At 38.5% G+C, this 24986-nt stretch overlaps 1 protein-coding gene across 1 annotated transcript in view; it reads right to left on the reverse strand.

Annotated features, from left to right (window-relative positions):
* The window catches only part of CSMD3 (CUB and Sushi multiple domains 3), a 1539978-nt gene that overhangs the window by 851287 nt on the left and 663705 nt on the right, over positions 1-24986 (reverse strand). The gene's annotated exons all lie outside the window — the stretch shown is intronic.

The raw sequence follows: 24986 nt of genomic DNA on the forward strand, positions 1-24986 counted from the left end.
TCTGTGAATGATTAAAAAAAACTGACATTTACCTGGGGCTTCTATCGGCCCCCTGTAGCTGCCATGTCCTGCACTGTCCTCCTACGATCCTCCATTCCCCGCTGCTGGCACCAGTCAATTATTTGTCTAATTAGAGAATAATGCTCACTCCCGCTCGCGTCTCTGGGAGCTTACTGCGCAGGTGCAATACGAGGGTTTCCCATACTGTGGTTGCGCAGTAAGCTCCCGGAGACGCAGCGGGAGCGAGCATGCGTACGGCCGTGCAGCCGCAGTTGCGTCAGACGGCTAAGTGGACCGGGACTGGCGGCGGGGAACGGAGGATCGTAGGATGATGGCGTGGGACATGACAGCTGCAGGAGTCCAATAGAAGCCCCAGGTAAGTGTCCGTTTTTTGTTGTTTTAATAATCCACAGAACCCCTTTAACATTTGAATACAAAGACAGACAGACATCTCAGTAACAGGTGAGCTGGGTCTTTCCCCTCTAGCACATGATCAGTTAAATAAGAAAACTTTGAAAGAGGATGATACTATTTATTATCTATCTCAGAATAATATAAATAGTTAATATAGAATATTCTTCAGAATTACATACTGTATACTGTGATGCAGAGAAAAAAGCACATATGCATTACTGATAATGATTTTAACAATGTCCAGCATTAAAGTGACACTGAAGTGAAAAAAAAAAAAACCTTTGATATAATGAATTGCATGTGTAGTATGGATAATTAATAGAACATGAGTAGTAAAGAAAATTATTTACAGTTACATAGCTTTTTTTTATAACATTGCATCATTCTCTAATACTTACAGTTTACAAATTACACTCTTAATTTTAAACTAGGAAACAGAGCGGAGCTAATGTCCCTTTAAACTTCTCAGCAGTAAAATTTTATCTGAAGTTGCCTTTCATTGTTTCTTTGATCTATAAGTGCTCCAGGAAAACAGCACTGAAGCTGACCAAGTTTGGTCAGAGAGCTCAGAAAAGTTCTTTTTGCATGAATAACAACTGAAGTTTGTTGTTTTTTTTAACTCTTCCTGTACTGGAAACAATATGAGACTCATACCTTTTCTACTAATGTTCTATTTCTTAGCAGTACTACACATGCAATTCATTATATAATACGTTTATTTTCACTTCAGATTACCTTTAAAATGCAAAGGATGCATCTCAGGACAGTTGGCCTAAAAATGATCTGAAAAAGAAGAGTCTTCTCCTATGTTTGCATTATCTAATGTCTTAAAATGAATGACTTTATATTATAGTCTTTACATTTAGATAAGCAGTGGCTGAATTCAGTAATGGTTAAGGGCTCTGCCTCTGACACAGGCAACCTGGTTTCAAATCTTGGTTCTGCCTGTTCAGTAAGCTTGCACCTATTCAGTAAGGAGTTTCTAGGGCTAGACTCCCTAACACTGCTGCTGTGTACTGAGTGCGCTCTAGTGGCTGCCTTGCAAGCGCTTTGAGTCCACCAGGAGAAGGCGATCTACAAATACTTTAATTATTACTGTATTGTTAAATCTTTGTTAAAAGGTGCAATGTCCAAGACGTGTGATTGAAATAAAAACAAAATACATAAATAATAAAATAGAAGGGGGAGGTAGTAATTGTAGTAAGCAATTAATTGCCAATGCAAAACCCAAATTCCGATTATGCTTATGCATTTCTATGATGGTTAATACAATGAAGATGTGATTTATGACAATTAGAGCTGTGTAAAAAGGTCCATTCTAAGGCTTAATAAAACCAACCGAGCTTTCTGTAAGCATACACTTTCTTCACACAAAAAAAAATCAAATTTGTGTCCAAATGTCATCTCCATTAAGCAAGCTGTAAGAATGGTTATTTTGGATGCCACAAGACCATTGGGAAATAAAAGCTCAAAGGAAAAGCAAAGACACATTATTGAAAATGAAATGACTGAAATTTGAAGATCTTGCCAAAAGCTTTTAACGGGCTACTTATTTATGAATTCATGCATAGAAAATGTGGCACAGACTGTTCAGAATCTTGGAACAAAATAAAACCAATGATATGCACCCAACTACGATAAGGAATAATGTGACCCACTCAACCAAATAAAAGTACATCCATATCTGCTTTTTGCCAGTTTTCTGACTGATCCAGACTCATTCCAGCCAAAATGTTGTACTTCATTTTTTTATGCTTTGGGGAGAGTAGAAGAGTCAAGGGGCCATATGCAATTACATTTTTCTCCTAAAGTTTCTCCTAGGTGATATTTTCACACCTTGTCATAAAATCCTTTTTAAGCCACCAGCAAGCAAGAAAATACTTAAAACAATTTTGATAGTACTTTTTCACCAACTTTTTGGTACTTTTCCTATTACAAAATGCTGAAAAGTTGTTTTAAAAAGAAGTTGAAAAATTATCTCCTAGGAGAAAAGTCAGGTGAAAAACTTAATTGCATATGGGCCAAGGGGGCCATATGCAATTCCCTTTTTCTCCTGAGTTTTCTCCTCGGAGATAATTTTTCAACTTCTTTTTAAAACAACTTTTCAGCATTTTGTCATCTTCGATTTAAAATAACTTTTGAGCACTTTGTGATGGAAAAAGTATAAAAAAATAGGTTAAAAATCACTGTCAACGTTATTTTGTGTATTTGTTTCCTTGCTGATTGTTTATTTACAAATTGTGAAAATATCACCTTGGAAAAACACAGGTGAAAAAGTGAATTGCATATGGCCCATGAACCTTTAAAAGTAGTTACTGGTCTTTATTTATCTGCTGAAGAAAATGGCCCATATGCAATTCACTTTTTCTCCTGAGTTTTCTCCTAGGTGATATTTTTAAACTTGTCAATAAAATGCCCTTTAAGCCACCAGCAAGCAAGAAAATACTCAAAATAATTTTGATAGTATTTTTTAGCCTGCTTTTTGGTACTTTTTTAGTTGAAAAGTGCTGGAAATTTATTTTAAATTGAAGATGAAAATGTATCTCCTAGGAGAAAACGCAGGTGAAAAAGTGAATTGCATATGGGCCATTGTCTCTTCCTCTTATTCCAATTAAACCAAGAGGTGTGAAGTGTATATTTTTTTCATCACCATCCCTATTAAAGACCATATGTTGGGCCCATATGCAATTCACTTTTTCACATGAGTTTTCTCCAAGGTGATATTTTCACAACATGTAAATAAAATACCTTTTAAACTATCAGCAAGCAAGAAAATACTCAAAATAATTTTGATAGTACTTTTTCACCTACTTTTTGGTACTTTTTCTATTACAAAGTTCTAAAAAGTTATTTTAAATTGAAGATGAAAAATTATCTCCTAGGAGAAAACTCAGGAGAAAAAGTGAATTGCATATGGCCCGTTGTGTCTTAAGCTTGCCATGCACTTATAGATTTCCACCCAATGTTCCAAAATAATTGATTCCTTTATGAAAAGAATTTATTCACAAGGTATCGATTCCTACCAAACACTGCACATAAATTTCCAACAGGGAATCTATTAAAATAGACTGTACTGCAGAGTTGCACTGTTCAAAGCGGTGCAAAGTTTTCCATTTTCCATCCAGTCCAATCAATTATTTCAATTGATTCTGTTTAAAATGGATCAAAGATTGATTAACCTATTTTGGTTCCTGGACGTAGAAACTACCGCGCACTTTCGCGGCCGATCGCGCGCATGCACGCGCACTCCCGGCTGCGGATTTGGTAGCCACGGAATCAATGTATCGGGCTATGGTGCCCGATCACTGATTCCTCTCCCCCGCTGAAAAAGCGACAGCTTCTCTCGGAAGCTGTGCTTTTTCTGGCTGTTCCCTCCCTGATGCGTCACTCTAAGCGTGTGTTACGCTTAGAGTGACGTCATGTAAACAAACTCATGGCCGCCATCTTGTGGCCAAAAAGTAATACTACAACTGAATGTAAAAAAAAAAGAAAATTAACACACATTTACATTATAAATGTATTGTTTACCTCCCACCCTCCCAAAACTACCCAAATAAAATGTTTACTATAAAAAAAAAATTACAATAAAAAAAACATGTAAATATTTACCTAAGGGTCTAAACTTTTTAAATATCAATGTAAAGATGAAATATGTCTATTTTTTTTTCTATTTTAAGCTTGAAATAGTGATAGATGCAAAATGGAAAAAATGCACCTTTATTTCCAAATAAAATATTGTCGCCATACATTGTGATAGGGACATAATTTTAATGGTGTAATAACCGGGACATATGGGCAAATACAATACATGATTTTTAATTATGGAGGCATGTATTATTTTAAAGCTATAATGGCTGAAAACTGAGAAATAATGAATTTTTCCATTTTTTTCTTATTCTTCCTGTTAAAATGCATTTACAGTAAAGTGGCTCTTAGCAAAATGTACCCCCCAAAGAAAGCCTATTTGGTGGCGGAAAAAACAAGATTTAGATCAGTTCATTGTGATAAGTAGTGATAAAGTTATAGGCTAATGAATGGGAGGTGAACATTTCTCACGTGAAAACGACAGAACCTGAATGGATTAATCTGACATTTTGGGGAATCGATTCCCAGCAGATAAATCAAATCGGCAAGGAATCAATAAGAAAATCGATTAGTGTATGTATGATCACCTCTAAGAGCAACTTCAATAGTTACTTAAAATATGTAATCCCTTCCTTACTTATATAAGGAACGTTGCAGGAAATTAGTAAACTGTGCGCGTTGCAGCATGTGTGCCCATTGCAGCCGTTGTGTGGGCATGTATGTGTAGTGGGTGCATACGCATAACAGCCGTGTGCATGTGCGCTGACCATGCGAGTGATGTTACGGTGGTGAAGGGAAGGGGTTGTGAGGGGTGTAGCGGCAAAGGCCTAGTGCCCGGTATTGTAACAGGCCTAAATAATAACACAAATATAATATTAATGAACATCTCTCTTGGTAAATCATCAATTTTATTAGTGCCAGCATTCCTATGGTAAATATAAATCATTTATGCAGCCCATACTAGCAAAATTGATCAAATCTGCTGGCTATCTGCATCTCAACGAACTACATGAATCATTATTCAGATCAATCTGCTGCAAAAATCGATCAAAATTATGATTGCACCAGATGGTAAATTTTGGTCACCTGGACATGGTCAGAAAGCAGCAATAGATTGACAGCCCATAGGATAGTACTTCACCAAACAGTGCAATGCTAAAGTTTAACAGAATTTCCATACATTTCATGGCAAAATTTATTGAAAATATGTGTGCCATGTATGAGGTGTATTGATCGATTCAGATCAGAAAGGGATTGATCTGTTTGCAATATTGTATGGAAATCTAGCAGTATATGGCTACCTTAAGACCAGTACAACCTGAAGAACTGTCACACAATAATGGCCAGTCTTTCACATTGTCACACCACAATGGCCAGTCTTTCACATAACAGCCAAAACAAACAGACCTGCCTGCTATCACATATTTACTTAGAATGAGGGGCAGAATTATTTTCATTATATGTAAATGCCCTGCCAATTATATGCCAGTTTTCAGAGGAAACACAAAAATGCCATTCATGTATCAAAATCAGTGAGGATTTTACCAATATATGGAAAGAAAAGAACTTGAGCTCAGTTCAGTTTATTTATTCATCCTCGTGGTCAGTCACCATCACGTCAAAAAGATCAAAAAGTTTTTGCTCCACTTGCCTCACCTTCTCACCTTTATAAAATGTTACTATAGTAAGGTGGAGAGAAAAATGAAAAAGTACCAAAAAAAAAATATATATATATACTCATCTGATAAATCTGGTGAAGACATCACTATACTTCCAGATATCCTCCCCCAACAACAATATCGACCCACAACACAACAATCACTTCAACTTCCTACTATTTTAAAGGTAATAATACATATAATACATAATAAATATAGATATTGGATATACCTGCAATATTTAGGAAATAAATACATTAGAGTCTTTTTTAATATTGCCAGTCAAACTAGTAAGTGGCATCCTTTTAACTGATTCTGGACAGCACTTATTGAACTCTACGCCCTGTTGGCAGTTGTTATCCCAACCAGGACGTAGTTTTAAACCAGATACACCACATGGTTGTGTCACTCCTGCCTTTAGGGCCCATTTCCACTGGTGTGGTTTCCGTGCCGAATCTGCAGAGTTTCCCCGCAGGCAAATCGCATGGGGAAACTCTGCCATAGGGTATAATGCCGAATGGCTTGCGCTAGGGATTGAGCTGAGATTACCATCCGAAATGGTACTGGAGGCTGCAAATCCCATAACCGTGCATGGCACAGCTGATGGGATTCGTCTCAGTATCCTCACATCACAGAGATGCATGCATCACAAGTGGAAACAGGCCCTTCCCGCCATTGTCTCATCACTGCAGCCTGCTCGCTCTACTGACATTATGACATCAGAGCTCCATGTGCCGGTCAGGAACCAATTTCATTGGCTCTTAACCCAAGCTCCATGACAAGCACCACAACCTAAACCCTGGGCTGCACACAACGCTCACTCTTGCAGTGTAGCGTGCCTTCCTTAGTTATGCGCATTGCTTACATAGCAACGCACATTCCTTTAAATGCCGGCCACTGCTGTGAATTATCGTGATGTTTCCCTAGAGCGGCCGCTACTATGTTAATTAACAAAGTTACTATGTAATTAACATCGCGGTCACGATACTTCACAGCAGTGGCTGGCATTTAAAGGAATGTGCGTTGTTATGTAACTAGAGAGGGTACTCTACCCTGCAAGAGTAACTATGTTCATTAAAATAGTAACTATTTCGGGGTATGCAGGTTGAATGCAGGATTAGCATCTTTATCACTTAATACACTCAGACCAGGTGCTGTTGAAATTTTATTTTTATGGTGACAATCCCGCTTTAAGGTACCAGAACCCTTCAGTCCCGAAGTGAGTGATTAAATGATAATTTTCACATTTGTGTATTGTTTAAAAATTACATTTTAAAATCCCCTTTAAAACTGTAAAACCGGATCCAGCAAAAAATGGTAATTAAAGGATTTTTTTTTTTTTGCATTGTAATTCTGGGAATGTTATCTGATGATTTGGGCAGAATTGAGAAATGAATGGGAAATTGACACTGATAAGCAGATTAGTAAATGATATGCAGCACAAGGCGCAATTCAGCAAAGTGCCGAGGTGAAGGAGACTAAAGACAAAAGCTCTGGCCTGCCAAAGCTCTTACTCAGCAAAAAAACAAATGAATTAAAATGATTGCCCTTCTGCTTATTAAAAGAACAGTCTCTGATAAATCTAACGCAAGGTCAACTCGCTGCTTAAATACATTTTTAATCAGTAATGCACCATGAGTGTGATAATTGGCTGCTGCATGTGTTTCCTAAATCACCGTCTCTGTGAAATATCTCTTCCTGCTTCCTATCAAGAATTATGACCGGGGACTGTAAAAAAAAAAAAAAACATAATGAAAAGAAAAAAAGAAAAAAAATGAAGTTACAGAAAGTCTAATAGGAGTCCATCATAGTTAATGGTGTAAATTTTATTAAATAACTTGTCAATAATTATTTATGCTCCTGAACATTATTAAAGCAAGCTCCATTTATTAAAGTGGATCCGAGATGAAAAACTAACTATATCAAGTAACTTGTCTATATATCTTATCTAAAGTTTACACAGCAAATCTAGCTGCAAACAGCTTCAACAGTTTATGATTATTTCTTCCTGTGATACAATGAGAGCAGTCATGTTCTGCTTGTCATTACACAAGTTGCTCTGCATTCGGGGTTCCGGTGGTCGCCGGACAAGGAATTACATCTCCCTCTGAGTTGCTACAAACCTGAAGGGGAATAGTATTTAACGCCCTCGGGAACTTAAAGGGATTCTGTACAGGGTCGGGGGAAAATGAGTTGAAGTTACCCGGGGCTTCTAATGGTCCCCCGCAGGCATCCTGTGCCCATGCAGCCACTCACTGATGCTCCAGCCCCGCCTCCGGTTCACTTCTGGAATTTCAGAGTTTAAAGTCTGAAAACCACTGTGCCTGCGTTGCCGTGTCCTTGCTTCCCCTGATGTCACCAGGAGCGCACGGTGCAGGCACAGACCATACTGGGCCTGCACCGTACACTCCTGGTGAGGTCAGCGGGAGCCAGGACACGGCATCGCAGGCGCAGTGGTTTTCATACTTTAAACTCTGAAATTCCAGAAGTGAACCAGAGGCGGGGCCGGAGCATTGGGGAGTGGCTGCGCGGGCACAGGATGTCTGCTGGGGACCATTAGAAGCCCCGGGTAACTTCAACTCATTTTCCCCTGAACCCCCTACAGTGTCCCTTTAAGCCGCAGCAGGGTGAGCCGTCATTAGGCTCACCCTGTGCCCAACTAACCGGCAATGCAACAACACATACGCATATTATCATCCACCCCATGTGTATTTGAATATCACAAATAAATAGTATATGTCAATAAAGACAACACCCACACATCAGGGAAACAGTGCACATATACAAACACACAAGATGCATAAATAGCTCTAGCGTAGTCAATCATAATATAGAAAGCCTTCACAAAGAAAGCTCAGTGCACATTTTTCAGAGCAGCACTCACCTCCCCAGAGCCTACAAAGAAGGACAATTTATATCACAGCAATTGCAGATCTGCAGTATAACATAAGCAAGAGGTCACTCAAAATGCCTGGAGGCACCAGTTTACTAAAATGGTAGGGATGGCAAAAAGTCCCGGAGGGGATTCAAATGAAATGATCCCATCAGTTGAGCAGTGAGGGAAGTAGATGCACTGGTTGGATAATTGTCGTGAGGCTATGAAGTCCAGTAGAGTGTGACAAAGGTACCTGCTACTTCTCTCACAACTCAGCTGATGGGATCATTTCATTTCTGATGCCTCGGGTGGCTTCTTAGCCATAGTAGCTAATTTAGTTGGTTCACCATAGGGAATTTTAAGGTGACCTCTTGCTGCATTGATGTGCAGCTCAACAATAGCTAAAATGCAAATTGTTCTTCCATCTTTCTTCTGGAGAGATGAGCCCTTGCAAAAGGCACATAAGGTTTGTATTGTGAAGGCGTTCTACATCTACATTATGGCTATGATGTAGTTCTTTATGCATTTTGCATGATTGTATTTACAAACTTGCTCACCATGGTGTGAGTAGTGCTTTTATTATGATGTATTTTGTATTAATAAGGAACAAAGCTGAAGAGTTCACTAGAAGGGTTGATACTTCTATTAAAACTCAAATATTTTGGTCATATGATGATAAGACTTTTTTGGGGGGGGGGGGGGGGGGGGGGGCTTGGAAATCCTCGTAGCTCGGAAAATTTGAGGGCAAAAGAAAAAAGAGGGCATCATATGTTAAGCTATGAACATAAACATGAAAAATTGAAAGAAGCAGTGATTGAACTACACATCTGACTTGCAAAAGGACAAATGCTCAAAAAGAGTCGCAAGTGACTAATGAATGAGCAGGATTGTGTATTATTAGGGAAAATAATGTGCACAAACGCATGATAGCTGCTGGTATGTCTATCTATATGCACTTCAACTTTTTTTTTTAAACATTCATGTTATGCTATCTGTGATCAATTTTAAAGTGACCTGAGGTGTGTTTAAAGAATGTTATCTGCATACAGAGGCTGGATCTGCCTATACAGCCCAGCCTCTGTTGCTATCCTAAACCCCACTAAGGTCCCCCTGCACTCTGCAATCCCTCATAAATCACAGCCGTGCTGTGAGGCTGTGTTTACATCTGTAGTGTCAGTCTCAGCTGCTCCCCCGCCTCCTGCAGAGCTCCGGTCCCTGCCCCCATCCCTTCCCTCCAATCAGCAGGGAGGGAAGGGATGCAGGCGGGGACCGGAGTTCTGCAGGAGGCGGGGAGAGCAGCAGACTGACACTATAGAGATAAACACAGCCAGCTCTGACAAGCTGTTTGTCAGCAGCGTGGCTGTGATTTATGAGGGAGTGCAGAGTGCAGGGGGACCTTAGGGGGGGTTTGGGATAGCAACAGAGGCTGGGCTGTATAGGCAGATCCAGCCTCTGTATGCAGATAATATTCTTCAAATCCACCTCGGGTTCTCTTTAAGGGTTAACCAAAACGAAAAACATTGGTTACTTTTCTATTCATCTTGAGGAAATGATCTGAATATTTGTTACATTATAAACTATATACCACTATCCATAGGAAACACGCTTTGTATTTTTTCCTACTCTGCATATGTTATTTCATCGTATTTATATTAGGGCGCCAGTGTTCATTTTGAGCACGTTTACATTCATCCTACCTTAATATGGCTAAATTATTACTGTGGGAGGTTGGAGGATAAAATTTTCTAATCAATAGAGCTACATTTGTACATTACATAAACCTCCAATGAGGTATTTTGGGTTCAAGTTAGTATGTAATATGAAGGACTACATCATAATAGGTACTAGTAAACTCTAATAAGGCTACCACAAACTGTTAAAATACCAGGCAGCAAATCAGAACAGGAAATGAAAGGACATCTCCTTAAAAGTAAAGGGGCCCATACACCTAACAATTTTCCCGCCAATATACAGAAGATTCGAATCTGCTGTGAAATCGTTGCGCAAACGCTGACAGAACGATCGATTTCCGTCCGAAATCAATCGTTCCTGTCAATTCTCGTCGATCCGTCTATGCGGAAGATTTTGCTCGATCGCCGGCGGGTCAGGAGTGCATCGATAGCAGTGTTCGAATGCCCGACGATCGACGCTAGCGGCAATACATTACCTGCTCCGGCCGCCGGAGCTGACATAGCTAAAGAGATCAAGTTACAGTGGTGATTAGACACAGACGAGGGGGAATTAGACATGCTAAAATCTCTAAATACATACAGGGTGCATTTCTCTATGTTTTCCTTTCTGTTGTATGCAAGAGTTCAGGTCCACAGTAACTGGAGTTAGTTATCTCTTCCATTGAGACCTTTGCATCTTTGATAATTATTCAAGTTGGATTTTCCCTTAAGGTAGCCATACACTGGTCGATTTGCCATCAGATCGACCAACAGATAGATCCCTCTCTGATCAGAGAGGGATCGTATGGCTGCCTTTACTGCAAACAGATTTTGAATCGATTTCAGCATGAAACCGAATACCGATCGCAATCTGTGAAGCTGCCACTGCCGCCCCTCCCTACCAGCTATACATTACCTGCTCCGGCCGGCACGACTCCCCCGGTCTCCGCTGTCTTCTTCTCCGCGCTGGTCTCTGGGTCTGGCTGGCTTGGCTTCACTGAACTTCCTGTCCTGGCAGGAGCACCCTCTACTGTTTAAATTTCCCCTGGCAGGAAGTTCAGTGAAGCCAAGCCAGCCGGACGCAGAGACCAGCGCGGAGAAGAAGACAGCGGAGACCGGGGGAGTCGTGCCGGCCGGAGCAGGTAATGTATAGCTGGTAGGGAGGGGCGGCAGTGGCAGCTTCACAGATTGCGATCGGTATTCGGTTTCATGCTGAAATCGATTCAAAATCTGTTTGCAGTAAAGGCAGCCATACGATCCCTCTCTGATCAGAGAGGGATCTATCTGTTGGTCGATCTGATGGCAAATCGACCAGTGTATGGCTACCTTAAGGGAAAATCCAACTTGAATAATTATCAAAGATGCAAAGGTCTCAATGGAAGAGATAACTAACTCCAGTTACTGTGGACCTGAACTCTTGCATACAACAGAAAGGAAAACATAGAGAAATGCACCCTGTATGTATTTAGAGATTTTAGCATGTCTAATTCCCCCTCGTCTGTGTCTAATCACCACTGTAACTTGATCTCTTTAGCTATGTCAGCTCAGAAATCTCCATGGCAGAGAAGCTAATTATAAACACAGGATGTTAACAATATGTCTGCTTTCATGAAAGCAGGAAATAGACACACTGAAGATTTATTGCCTGATTTTTATCAGCTGTAACAAAGACATGTTATTCTTCAAAGGTTATTATGCTTTTGAGTATCTTTTAGAGCATAGAGGAAGTTCTGAGTTCAGGTCCGCTTTAAGATGTCTATTTAACTGTTGACATTCACCTGTCTTTTGTCATTGTACTGAGTGTCACAAAGTGATGATTTTCCAGAGGATGCAGACACCAATACAAATGTGTAGTGTTTCTGACTTGTCTCAACACTATCCAAAACAAAAATACAAAACAAACCCAGATTTCCTAGACCTCTACTATAATACTCTTTGGAAAATGCTAATTTACTACTTTCTCAACAAAAAAAATCTGACTCCATTATTTACTAAGTAGGCAGAAAAGTATATATTGGTTTACTGAGAGTCGTGTAGCATGCCTGGCAGAAAACAACAACTGGCACAGTGGAAAGTAAATGCAAGTAAATACATGAGGGACAGAAAAGACGAATGCATTACAAATTCCTCTCATATGCCAGCTGTTTACATATCATACACATCTGTTACAGGTGATGATAAAGTTTCTGAAAGTATTGTGAATGCTTTGCATTTTTTAAAAATAAACAGGAGCTCAGTTCACAATTTTTAGCAGCCAGTTATGATAGGTGCAGGACATTAGGAAATGCACAAGTCATAGTAAGCTATATACAGTACTGGGTGGTGGAGGTGCCAAAAATAGGTAATGCAATGAATCAAAAATAATAAGGGGGAAGGAGGTGTCTTTACCACTCCAGATGTAAGAACTCCAACCACAGGATAAATGTAAAAAAGATGAAATGATTTACTCAGCAGGATTAGAAGGACAACGCATTTCACGGGTCTCAGCCCACTTCTGAGTCCTGGCTGAGACCCATGAAACGTGTTGTCCTTTTAATTGTGCTGAATAAATCAGGGATGGTCGTAGTCAGCAAACTTCGCTATGCTGGAACTACGCATAGTTTTCCGTGATTACGCTTCGCAAACTACGGCTACGAAATCAGAAACTTCGATACGTTTGCATTTCGTAGTCTACGCGTTAAAATATGGAAGCTTTGCGTAGTGTGAAGCGTAGTTGATGCAGATGCTTATGCCCTTATGCGGAAAAATGTCCGCAATAATCCGCTAACTATGCGCTTGGATGAACTAATATATGCGTACATATCACCTTCTAATGCGGAATTGTATACATATAGAAGGGCAATAATATTTCCGTATAGACGCAATTACCGCACGTGTAGTTGACTTCGCAATACATACGTCAACTACGCGTAGTGGGCGAAGCTTCACATAGCGTGACTACGACTACGCGGAAATATGTATGCAAAGTTTTTAAACTTCGTCTATGACGACTACGCGGAAATACATATGCAAAGTTTTTAAACTTCGTCTATGAACTACGATGCGTAGTTGCGGACTACGATGCGTAGATTCGGGATGGCGTAATTACATAGTTACATAGTTACATAGTTATTTTGGTTGAAAAAAGACATACGTCCATCGAGTTCAACCAGTATAAAGTACAACACCAGCCTGCTCCCTCACATACCCCTGTTGATCCAGAGGAAGGCGAAAAAACCCTTACAAGGCATGGTCCAATTAGCCCCTAAAGGGAAAAATTCCTTCCCGACTCCAGATGGCAATCAGATAAAATCCCTGGATCAACAACATTAGGCATTACCTAGTAATTGTAGCCATGGATGTCTTTCAACGCAAGGAAAGCATCTAAGCCCCCTTTAAATGCAGGTATAGAGTTTGCCATAACGACTTCCTGTGGCAATGCATTCCACATCTTAACCACTCTTACTGTAAAGAACCCTTTCCTAAATAAATGGCTAAAACGTTTTTCCTCCATGCACAGATCATGTCCTCTAGTCCTTTGAGAAGGCCTAGGGACAAAAAGCTCATCCGCCAAGCTATTATATTGCCCTCTGATGTATTTATACATGTTAAGTAGATCCCCTCTAAGGCGTCTTTTCTCTAGACTAAATAAACCCAGTTTATCTAACCTTTCTTGATAAGTGAGACCTTCCATCCCACGTATCAATTTTGTTGCTCGTCTCTGCACCTGCTCTAAAACTGCAATATCTTTTTTGTAATGTGGTGCCCAGAACTGAATTCCATATTCCAGATGTGGCCTTACTAGACAGTTAAACAGGGGCAATATTATACTAGCATCTCGAGTTTTTATTTCCCTTTTAATGCATCCCAAAATTTTGTTAGCTTTAGCTGCAGCTGCTTGGCATTGAGTACGATTATTTAACTTGTTGTCAATGGGTACTCCTAAGTCCTTCTCCAAGTTTGATGTCCCCAACTGTATCCCATTTATTTTGCATGGTGCTAGACCATTAGTACGTCCAAAATGCATGACTTTACATTTGTCAACATTGAATTTCATCTGCCATGTATGTGCCCATATAGCCATCCTATCCAGATCCTGTTGCAATATGACACTATCTTCCTGAGAGTTGATGATTCTGCACAATTTTGTATCATCTGCAAAAATAGCAACATTGCTCACTACTGCATCTACTAGATCATTAATAAATAGATTGAAGAGCACTGGACCCAGAACAGACCCCTGTGGGACCCCACTGCTAACAGTCTCCCATTTTGAGTACGATCCATTGACCACAACTCTTTGTTTTCTGTCCATTAGCCAGTTCCCTATCCATGAACACAGACTCTTCCCCAGTCCTTGCATCCTCAACTTTTGCACCAGACTTTTGTGGGGAACAGTGTCGAAGGCCTTTGCAAAGTCCAAGTATATCAAATCTACAGCAATCCCAATATCCATATTAGCATTCACTACCTCATAAAAGCTGAGCATGTTAGTCAAACAGGACCTGTCTTTAGTAAACCCATGTTGATGCTGAGAAATAAGATTATTTTCTACTATGAAGTCATGTATAGTATATCTTAGTAAGCCCTCAAATAGTTTGCATACAACTGATGTTAAGCTTACAGGTCTATAATTTCCTGGATCTGATTTTTTGCCCTTCTTAAATAATGGGAAAATGTGGGCTGTACGCCAATCCACTGGGACTCTGCCAGTTGCAAGAGAGTCACAAAAGATAAGATAAAGGGGTTTATCTATTACTGAACTTAATTCCCTTAGGACCCGAGGATGTATGCCATACGGGCCGGGTGCCTTGTCTATTTTTAATTTATTTAGTCTTGCCTTCACTTCTTCCTGTGTTAAGTATTTAATATTACAGTTAGAAGATTGAGACTCTTCTGCCTCTGTAGTTTGCAACAGTGCTGTTTCTTTTGTGAAGACAGAAGCAAAGAAAGCATTTAATAACTCTGCCTTACCTTGGTCATCCACCATTGAGTTCCCACCCTCATCCTTTAGGAGTCATATACCGTCAACCTTTCTTTTTTTAGAGTTAATGTACTTGTAAAACTTTTTTGGGTTAGATTTGATATCCTTAGCGATTTGTTTTTCAGCTTCAATCTTTGCCTGCCTAATTTCTTTTTTACAATTTTTATTGCACTCCTTATAATTGCTTAGTGCAGCCTCAGTCCCCTCCTGTTTTAAGACCTTATAGGCATTCTTTAGTTTACGAGCAACCCTGGAATAAATCATTTAATCTTTTTACATTTACCCTGTCTTTTTGGAAATTTTAAGACCATCCCTGATACATACATCTGCAGAAGCACAATCTCTGTTTACTTAACCTTCCAGTAGTAACTAGATATAATGTGATGTAACCCAGGTAAGGGCTACAAACTTTTAATACCTAATTGAAAATTCTATTTTAAAAAAAAAAACTTCAGTCGAGTTTTGACAGAACAGTTTTGTTAAGCAAAGTTCTCCCGGGTCAGAAGAAATCAACTCTGTAGGTCTCCATTTCCATAATCCTCTTTTTTAAACATTTGGCTGCTATTGTGCTAAAGTCAGTAATTCCACATAATTGTCCATGACAGTCCAAAAGCCAAATCACACTTCAAAATTCTGGACTGTTTAATTTGTTTGTATAATAGCTTGCATATCTGTCACCCTGATGCCTTCAAACACAAAGCGAAAGAAGAAAGAAAACTTATCTTACACCAACAGTTGCCGGTTGCTAATGTTATGGCACAGGAAATTCATTATTATCCATTTCTATTTCCTTTTCAAATGCTCATCACTCATTTTGCTTGTGGATCAAAGGAAGGCTAAGTGAATTCTGGGAAAACCATTCACCATTGCCTAATAGAATTGCAATGTCTTCCACTTAGCAGCAAGATGATTTCAAACATTAAGTCGTAATGTTGTAGTTAGCACATGGAATGATGTGACAATAAGTAATGGTGATATGGTATCATGTTCTGCCTAATTAAACACTGTACAATAAAGGATATTGCAATGTTAATGAGCAATATGCCAGATAATTGGATAGCAACTTAAGCGTGTTTGCACTGTGCGCATTACTTGTGCTGCAGTTCTTTATATGTTTCAGATAAATAACCATAATAAATGAGTTTGCAAAGTTGTGGGGAGACTGAAACAGACAAAAGCCAGACACATTCTGAAATCTACCAAAAAGGATGTGGCCTGCCACCAGAAAATCAATCTAAGAGTTTGTGCAGAGAGTACTATTATTATTATTCGGTATTTATATAGCACCGGCCTCTTCCGCAACGCTGTACAGAGTACATTGGCCTCAATTCACTAAGCTTATCTCCTGTCTTTAATAACTCTTCCAGAGTTGTTACCATGGTGATAAGGCATGTAGTATTCAGGAAACATTTTACCTCAGGCAAACCTAAAGTTAACTCTTCTGTCTTTAAGTTAACTCTTCAATCCTTAAAATAACTCCAGAGTTAAAGACAGGCTGTTTATTAACTGCATGTGAAAATAACTACAGAGGAGGTAAATTAACTACAGAGGAGGTAAAATAACTACAGAGGAGGTAACTTAAGGAATGAAGAGATAAGATAACTCTCTCTTATGTGGAGGTAAGTTTTCTCTTGCCTTATTATCTCCAGCATGATCTTAGTGAATTGAGGCCATTGTCTTGTCACTTAACTGTCCCTCAGAGGAGCTCACAATCTAATCCCTACCATAGCCATATGTATGTATCATGTAGTGTATGTATCTAGTCTACGGCCAATATGGGGGGAGACAATTAACCTATCTTTATGTCTTTTGGGATGTGGGGAAAAAATAGAGTGCCGGAGAAACCCATGGAAACTTTGTGCAGATAGTGTCTTAGCTGGGATTCGAACTGGAGAACCAGCACTGCAAAGCGAGTGTGCTATCCACTATGCCACTGTGCTGCCCGGCACACTATTTAAGCCTTAAGATTATATTATTATTATTATTTATTATTATTATTTAGTATTTATAAAGCGTCGACATCTTACGCAGCGCTGTACAGAGTATATAGTCTTGTTACTAACTGTCCCTCAGAGGAGCTCACAATCTAGTCCCTACTATAGTCATAGGTCTATGTATGTATTGTGTAGTAGTATACGTATCGTAGTCTAGGACCAATTTTAGGGGGAAGCCAATTAACTTATCTGTATGTTTTTGGGATGTGAGAGGAAACCGGAGTACCCGGAGGAAACCCACACAGACACGGGGAGAACATACAAATTATATAACCCCTCTTGGTCCTTTAAAGCATTAGAGCACTTACATTTTACAGAAAAAGTCTTAAAATGAGACCTTGATCAATAATGCCATTTGCATGCCTGATTGACTTTTACTCTTATTTTAAGATACTGGTTTGCTGTAGTGTGTACAGTAAAAGCTACTACCCTGTGCACATACTTGCAGTAAACTGGCATTAATTAGTGTGGATCATGACACTAATATGGTTTTAAACTGTTTTCAACTTTTTGTTTGCACCAATTTTTTAGTAAATTAGTAATTAGTAATATTTAGTACCTTGCGTTGAAAGATTTGCCAAGGATTACCTATCCTTTAAATGGAATTTTTATTACTTTTTATTAGGTAATAAAAACATAAAATGTTACCTGTTTTACTCTATGGTGCAAATAAAGAGTTTCTTAATTTACTGTTTTTGTGGTGTTAAGAATGCCAAACAGTTAAGACCTTCCAGTGCTGACAAAGCTACCCTTATGATATGAAGATAATGGGGTATATTTTGTCAGAAGTTTTTTTACTAGCTGCATAGGTATAGAGTTCAAAGCCTCTGGAGACTTCATAGACAAAAAGGGCAAAAAGAATGAAAGACTCATAGCTCTTGAGAGCTGCAGCCACTACGGACATGCTCAGTAGGCCTCTGCAGTGTTAGAGAGTCCTGGCCAAGTTCCCCTTACTGAATAGGTTCTGTCTTACTGGTGCCCTTAGTACACCATTCAGGGACCATGTACTTATGTTCTTTAAAACCTTTTAAGAAATTGATGTCAATACACTGATATGTAAATATAGTAAATTGGATATATTTCTTGAAAAACCATTCACAGTGTTTAACTGACATAGAGAAAGATACACTATGTCATAATTTTGTTTTCCCTGTTAAGTATATTTGATCTGGTAAAAGCTTACGGCAGTGTGGATTTTAACTTAAATCAAATCAGCAGCCATGTGAAGGAAATATTCATCTCTGAAGATAATTTTGCCGAATTACTAACAAAACATGACCGTTGGGTTATTACGTTTTCTTTTAACCAACGCCTTTTACATTACAATTATAGTAAAAATGAATTTGAACTACAAGTAGTATCCATTCACAAGTTGCATTAAACCGTATATTCCGATATATAAGACGACTGGGCGTATAAGACGACCCCAAAATTTTCCAGTTAAAATATAGAGTTTTGGGTATACTGGTCGTATAAGACTATCCCTCTTCCAACGCACACCAAATAAAAATGTAAACACATCATCATATACTGGTGTTATGTATCAACAGATACTGGTGCTTTACTGTATGTGGTACCCAGTATATAACAGTATATAGGCAATTGACTGGTTGGATTGGTCAACTCTCCCTAAGTGGATTGGTCAGCTCTCCTTGTCAACCTGTTTATCAGCGCAGCATGGAAGAATAGATCGCACTGGGCCCATAAAAACACGCCTCTTTCACCCTTTTGGCCCACTCTTGTATCCTATTTACCTCCTTATCTGCCTCTCAGATCTCGCACATGTGCGCATGCGCCGCTTCACTACAGTCCTCAGCAGCGAGATCTGAGAGTCGGTAACAGGATAGGGCGTATCACCCGGCATCAATGACACCCGGCACATAAGACGACCCCTAACTTTTTAGAAGATTTTCAAGGGTTACAAAGTAGTCTTATACACCAGACTATACAGTATTTCTCCAAAATGTCTCAAATTACAATACTAAGTGCTTATTGTCCCCTCTGTACCTATACTTTTCATACCTTAATTCATTTTGAGCACAAAGTTTAAAAAAGTAATTCTACTGCAATGCCAGCAAAACTTACCTACATTTGCATTTTTCAATTTCTAGAATACATTTATTAGTTACAAAGTTACTGATAATAGTCCTGCTATTATCATAATCATCATCTTTGGTATAATCATCATCATCATCATCATCATTACTGCTATTGCTACTAATGATTTCAATTACCTCTAAGTTCATTTAATGAACTTAGCTGAAGAAAAAAAATGAAGTTAAAGATGTATTTTACTAGATACCTGAGCTCTTATGTTCAGAATTCAGGAAATACATTCTCCCGTTCCTATTTATTGACTAAAGCTTCATATCATATTTGTCACAACCTTCTAGTATAAAACCAACTCTCAAACGTTATCAAGCCACGCAATTGTCACAACCTTCAAACTGTATAAACCAGACATTCAAATGTTATCTTTTTTCTCTGGTTCTTTTATAGCGGTAGAATTGAAGAGTATATTAGAATTTATCAGAAAAATGATAGGATCGTCTCTTCTGCACAAGAGTGGATGTTTATAGCAGATACAGTTTTACTTTTCTTTGCCTTTAGTAAATTATTTCCTTTATATATTTAAACATTGGCTTTCATCACTTCATCAGTGCTACAGATCTTAGCTCAAGGCATTGAGGCCATCGACAAGAAAAAAATGTATTGCATAATCCCTCTCACCCACCCTGATTGTTAGCATGACTATGATAATGCTCAGCTCTCAGCTCTAACTTTTAATCAAACTTCAACATAACTTAACTCTTAAAATGGAGTTTCTACATTTAACGTAAGCAGAATACATACCTTTGTTATTATCATAAAAATATTAAAATAGTCTGAATCCTAAAAAAAATCTAAAAAACAGATACTCACCTAAGGAGAGGGAAGCACCTGGGTCCTATACATCCTTCCCATTCCTGCTACGGTACCGCGTTCCACCGCTGTCTCCCCCGTTAGCTCTCTCTTCTGCTGCGGGAGGCTTCAGCAGTCTTCAGGAGACTGAGTGCTCCTGAATACAGGCAGCTCCCTACTGCGCATGCGTGAGTGTGCAAGACTGTGTGCTTGCACACAGGCAGTACGATGTGGCGCAATCTCAGGACACACGGGCTACCAAAGAATGCTAAAGCCTCAAAGCAGCGGTGGAAGTGAGCAGTCTCCGACCCATTGGTCAGATACTGATAATGGGGAGACAGTGGTGGAATGCGTAGATCGTAGGAGGAACGGGAAGGCTTTATAGGACCCAAAACCTTCCCTCTCCGTAGGTGTGTATCTGTTATTTGTTTATTTTTAGGCTTAAGGCTCACATTAACCTAGCTTCAACTTTGGACCCTGCCCCATACTGACCTCCAACCAACTCATTGGAAATATATTATTGGAAACCAATAATATATATTTATCGCTATTAGTTTCCTGTGAAACTAACTGTCTTTAATGCTTTAGACCATAGATTAAATTTGAGTTTCCTCTACCTTTAATGTTCATATGCACATTTCACATTTATCCAAGTTATGCTAATACAAATATGTACATGGGGAAACATTCATACATTTCTATGTACCAGTATCCACTTATTCCAGATAACAAAAAAAAAACAAAAAAAAAAAAACAATTGATGCTCAATATGCAGATGTAATTGTTTAAATGCCTGGCTGAAGGTGTATGTTATCTATAAAATATCAGGATGAGGATGATAAAACAGCATTACATGTTTCATTAACATACAGTTATGTTCTATCATCCTTACCAAGTCATTTCACACGCAAAGCATTTAATATTTGATAAAAGAGAGTGATTTAGCTATTTTGGGGGATGCAGTAAATGTTTTAAATATACATATGTGTTATTAAGCTTTTTTATTCTTAATTTTCAGTTTCAATCTTTTTTTTTCTTTAGACTTTAAAGGGAACCTTAACTGTGGATAGGAAGTACTTCGCCTACACATGACGCGCTTCACAGCGGGGAAGGCAAACAATAGGATGCGTTGCCGGGAGCCAAAAACGAAACTAAGTCGCAGCGGGGGACCGGATGACACTTGAGGAGCTGCGAGGGCACAGGACGGCTGCAGGGGGCTTGGGAAAGGTAAGTGAAACTTTTTTTCCTATCTACAGTTAAGGTTCCCTTTAAGCAAGTATGTAAGTTAACCACTCATGTTTACACAGTACTCTGCACAGCACTATGGGAGAGGAAGTCACTATATAAAAACAGTAATAACCACAACAGCAATTATAATAATAAAGCCAAACCAGGTATGCAGATTATACTCTGACTCCACTCTGAGTTCACTGGCTGAATACTTGTTCCAGGTGTAGTACTCAAACTGCTAAATCCGAAATATCAACAAGACAACATGCCAACTGGGATTTCTTAAACTTTAATAAAGCTGGCAGCGTCATTTTGCCTTTCTGTAATTTTGTCATATCACGATAAGTAACAAAACAACCTAGGATAAGATTTAAACATCATAATAGAAATCACTCACCCCAGTGCTCAACAGTTTCACGAGGCAGCAGAACACGGCAATATAATGCAGAAGGCTAGTGCCATGAATGAAAATTCCAAGATTGAAAATGGCAAGCAAGCTACTCATCTCCCAACTTAAATAAAAATATCAAGTTCTTTAAGGTCGCATTCACAGTGCCACGTTGCAGAGCTGCGTTATAAAGTCTTATAACGCAGCTTACCGCACTGCAGTGATAATCCTATGAGCCCTTCACAGTGCGACATTAATGTTGAATTGAAAAATGTTGCGTTGTGGTAACTCACTGCTTGCAGTGCGTTACCTCTAAACTCAGACACGTTGCGACTTTAACGTTGCATTAGAATGCAACCTCCCACTGTGAATATGCCCTTAGTGTATGACAACCACACAGCCTATTTTTTATATTAGTTTTACTTTCTTTGCTAGCATGTCTCTGCACAAGCTGCATATATTTTTGCATACAAGATACAACTTAAAAGTATACTGTACAAATATACAGTTTTTCAAGGTCAAAATGTAGGAATGAGATCCGATTTTCAAAAGTCCAAAAACAAGTAATTTCGGAATCAGAATTAACAATTTTACTTTCAGTAAAATGTATAGATAATGAAGTTCTGTAAGACGCATATCTTCGTTAAAGTGGAAAATCTTAAAGGACAACTGAAGTGAGAAGGATATGGACGCTGCCATGTTTATTTCCTTTTAAACAATACCAGTTGCTTGGCAGCCCTGCGGATCTATTTGGCTGCAGTAGTGTCTGAATAACACCTGAAACAAGCATGCAGCTAATCTTGTCAGGTCTGACAATTATGCCAGAAACACCTGATCTGCTGCATGCTAGTTCAGGGTCTATGGCTTAAAGTATAAAAACCAGAGGGTCAGCAGGGCTGCCAGGCTACTGGTATTGCTTAAATGGAAATAAATATGGCAGCCTCCATATTCCTTTCACTTCAGTTGTCCTTTAATGAAATGTGATTTCTCATGTGCACCAACTTAAATGCATTTGACTAAAAATGCATTTTCTCATGCCCAAATACTTTCACAGATATTTTCATTTTGGCAAAAAAAGAACTTTCATGAAAATTATGGTGAAATAAAAATGAGTATGCTTCTTAATTACTAGTCAAATGTAACACTTTTGAAATCATACAACATTTGCCTAAATATGGGAAACCATTGTTTTACATGCTACCTCGCTTGGTAAATAGAAAGTCCTTTCCCTAGTACCACTAATATATTTAATCTCTTTTCATTTGCTTTTAAAAAGTTGACTTTCATTTTACAAAATTATTGTGTTCCTTATGTATGATTTGTCTTTTTTATAGAACAGTGTCTGTTCCTCTCTTAGCAATCATACAAGTTCTTTTCTTTCTATTACTGTGGCATATTATGACATTAAAGGGTTAAACATATATTTTATCAGCAAAGAAGACGACAATGTTTTGTAGTTACAGACTTGAGACATTCCCCAGTTATTTGAGTTGTCTCACTTAAACACTATAAAGAACAATAGTTTTTTTTTTCATTATTATGGCAAGCTGCCCTTGTAAAAATAAAATCTACTGTATCATGTTTGCCACCAACAAAAGCAAATATTATGGCATTAAAAGGATGCCCTTTAAATAGAAGTTCTACTTAGGTCTCCTTATGAGGCAAAGAAGCTGAAAGCAATTAGGCCAGTCTTCATTGTTAGTAGTTATGGCAAGTAGTAGGATACCTTAAAAAGAGTGTAATGCATTAAAGGCTTGAATTTTCAATCTGTATCACTTGAACGAAAATACATTTGTGTTTATGTATTACTTTTGTTAAATTATTAATACAATTATTTATTTTTCTAAATAATTGTTTTTTTATTTTTTGTGTGACTTACATAAACATACTGGCAATGAATTTAGTTACATCATGTTTTGTTCTGCAGGCAGATATAATTTTATGATGTGAGCACTAACTGTTTTTGGTATTTTCCTCGAAGTATTTTCTAATGGTAATTCTCTCTCCAATGTCCTAGTTGTAGTGTGTGTGTGTGTGTGTGTGCGTGCGTGCGTGCGTGCGTGTGTGTGTGTGTGTAATCCCGAGTGCTTACCCCTGATTCAAATGAGGCTAAATTGCCGCAGCTGAATGGCTGGATTACAAGGGGTTAGTTACCCATGATTCCGCTGTCGGCCCTGCATTCCAAACAGCTTGCACGCATCCTATTGGTCGAGGTTGCAAGCCTCATTATGGCGCACTCCCTCCTTCCAGCTTGAAGAAGGAAGTGAGCCGTGGTGAGGCTTGCAACGTCGACCAATAGGACGTGCGCAAATGGTTTGGAATGCAGGGCGGACAGCGGAATTATGGGTAACTAACCTCTGGCAATCCAGCCACTCAGCTGCAGCAATTAAGGCTCATTTTAATCATGAGTAATTACTCATGAGCCCATCGCTGTGTGTGTGTGTGTGTGTGTGTGTGTGTGTGTGTGTGTGTGTGTGTGTGTGTGTGTGTGTGTTTAAAGTGTAGGCTCAATAGTTTATAGCATCACCTGTTTCCTAGACAGAGAGCAAACATGTTTATAGCAGTTTTTGTTAAGTAGATGCTCTTCTGCTAAGGCTATCTCTAATTGCCCAGGTGTATAGCATACACATGCTTATAACAGTTTGTTTTAATTATATGTTATACTGCAAATGTTAAAACTCATTTAAACACACAAATAGGTACAATGTGCATGTTTACTTAATTTTGGTAGTTTTATTTTTTTTATTTAATTGTTCCATATGATGGCTAAGAGTCCAAATAGCATTTGTGAAAGGGGTTGAAAAATCAGCATCAGTCAAAATAACAAGAATAGAAATTTGCTTGAAAAGTAAAAAAAAAAAAAAAGAAGGAATAATTTTTGTATGTAATATTAGACATTAGCTACATTGGAGGGGAATATTTAAAAATAAGAAAATGTGTTGCAAGGCAAAATTGAAGATCAAAATAACAATTTTACAATATATATTTTTGTAATTATTGCTTTATGATCTATGTCTTTAACTTGACTTCCATTGTACAGCAATATAAAAAAACAGTGCTATAGAGAACTGCCAGGAATGTTGATTTTATGAAGATGGGATATTCAAATTATAAAAATTGCCATAATCAAGCTGCATCCCAAATATAAATGTTTTTGCTTTGAGTTCAAGAGGACAATATCAATATTTTACCTGAAAATTTAATTTGCAATATCCTAAAAGCTCCAAGAAAAATGAGTACAAAATCAGCACAATGCTCATTAAAGAAAATTATTCATTATATGTAAAAAGGAAGAATGTATTTTTTTC

The sequence above is a fragment of the Hyperolius riggenbachi genome, chromosome 5, assembly GCF_040937935.1.
Source record: "Hyperolius riggenbachi isolate aHypRig1 chromosome 5, aHypRig1.pri, whole genome shotgun sequence".
In the NCBI taxonomy this organism is placed as follows: domain Eukaryota; kingdom Metazoa; phylum Chordata; class Amphibia; order Anura; family Hyperoliidae; genus Hyperolius; species Hyperolius riggenbachi.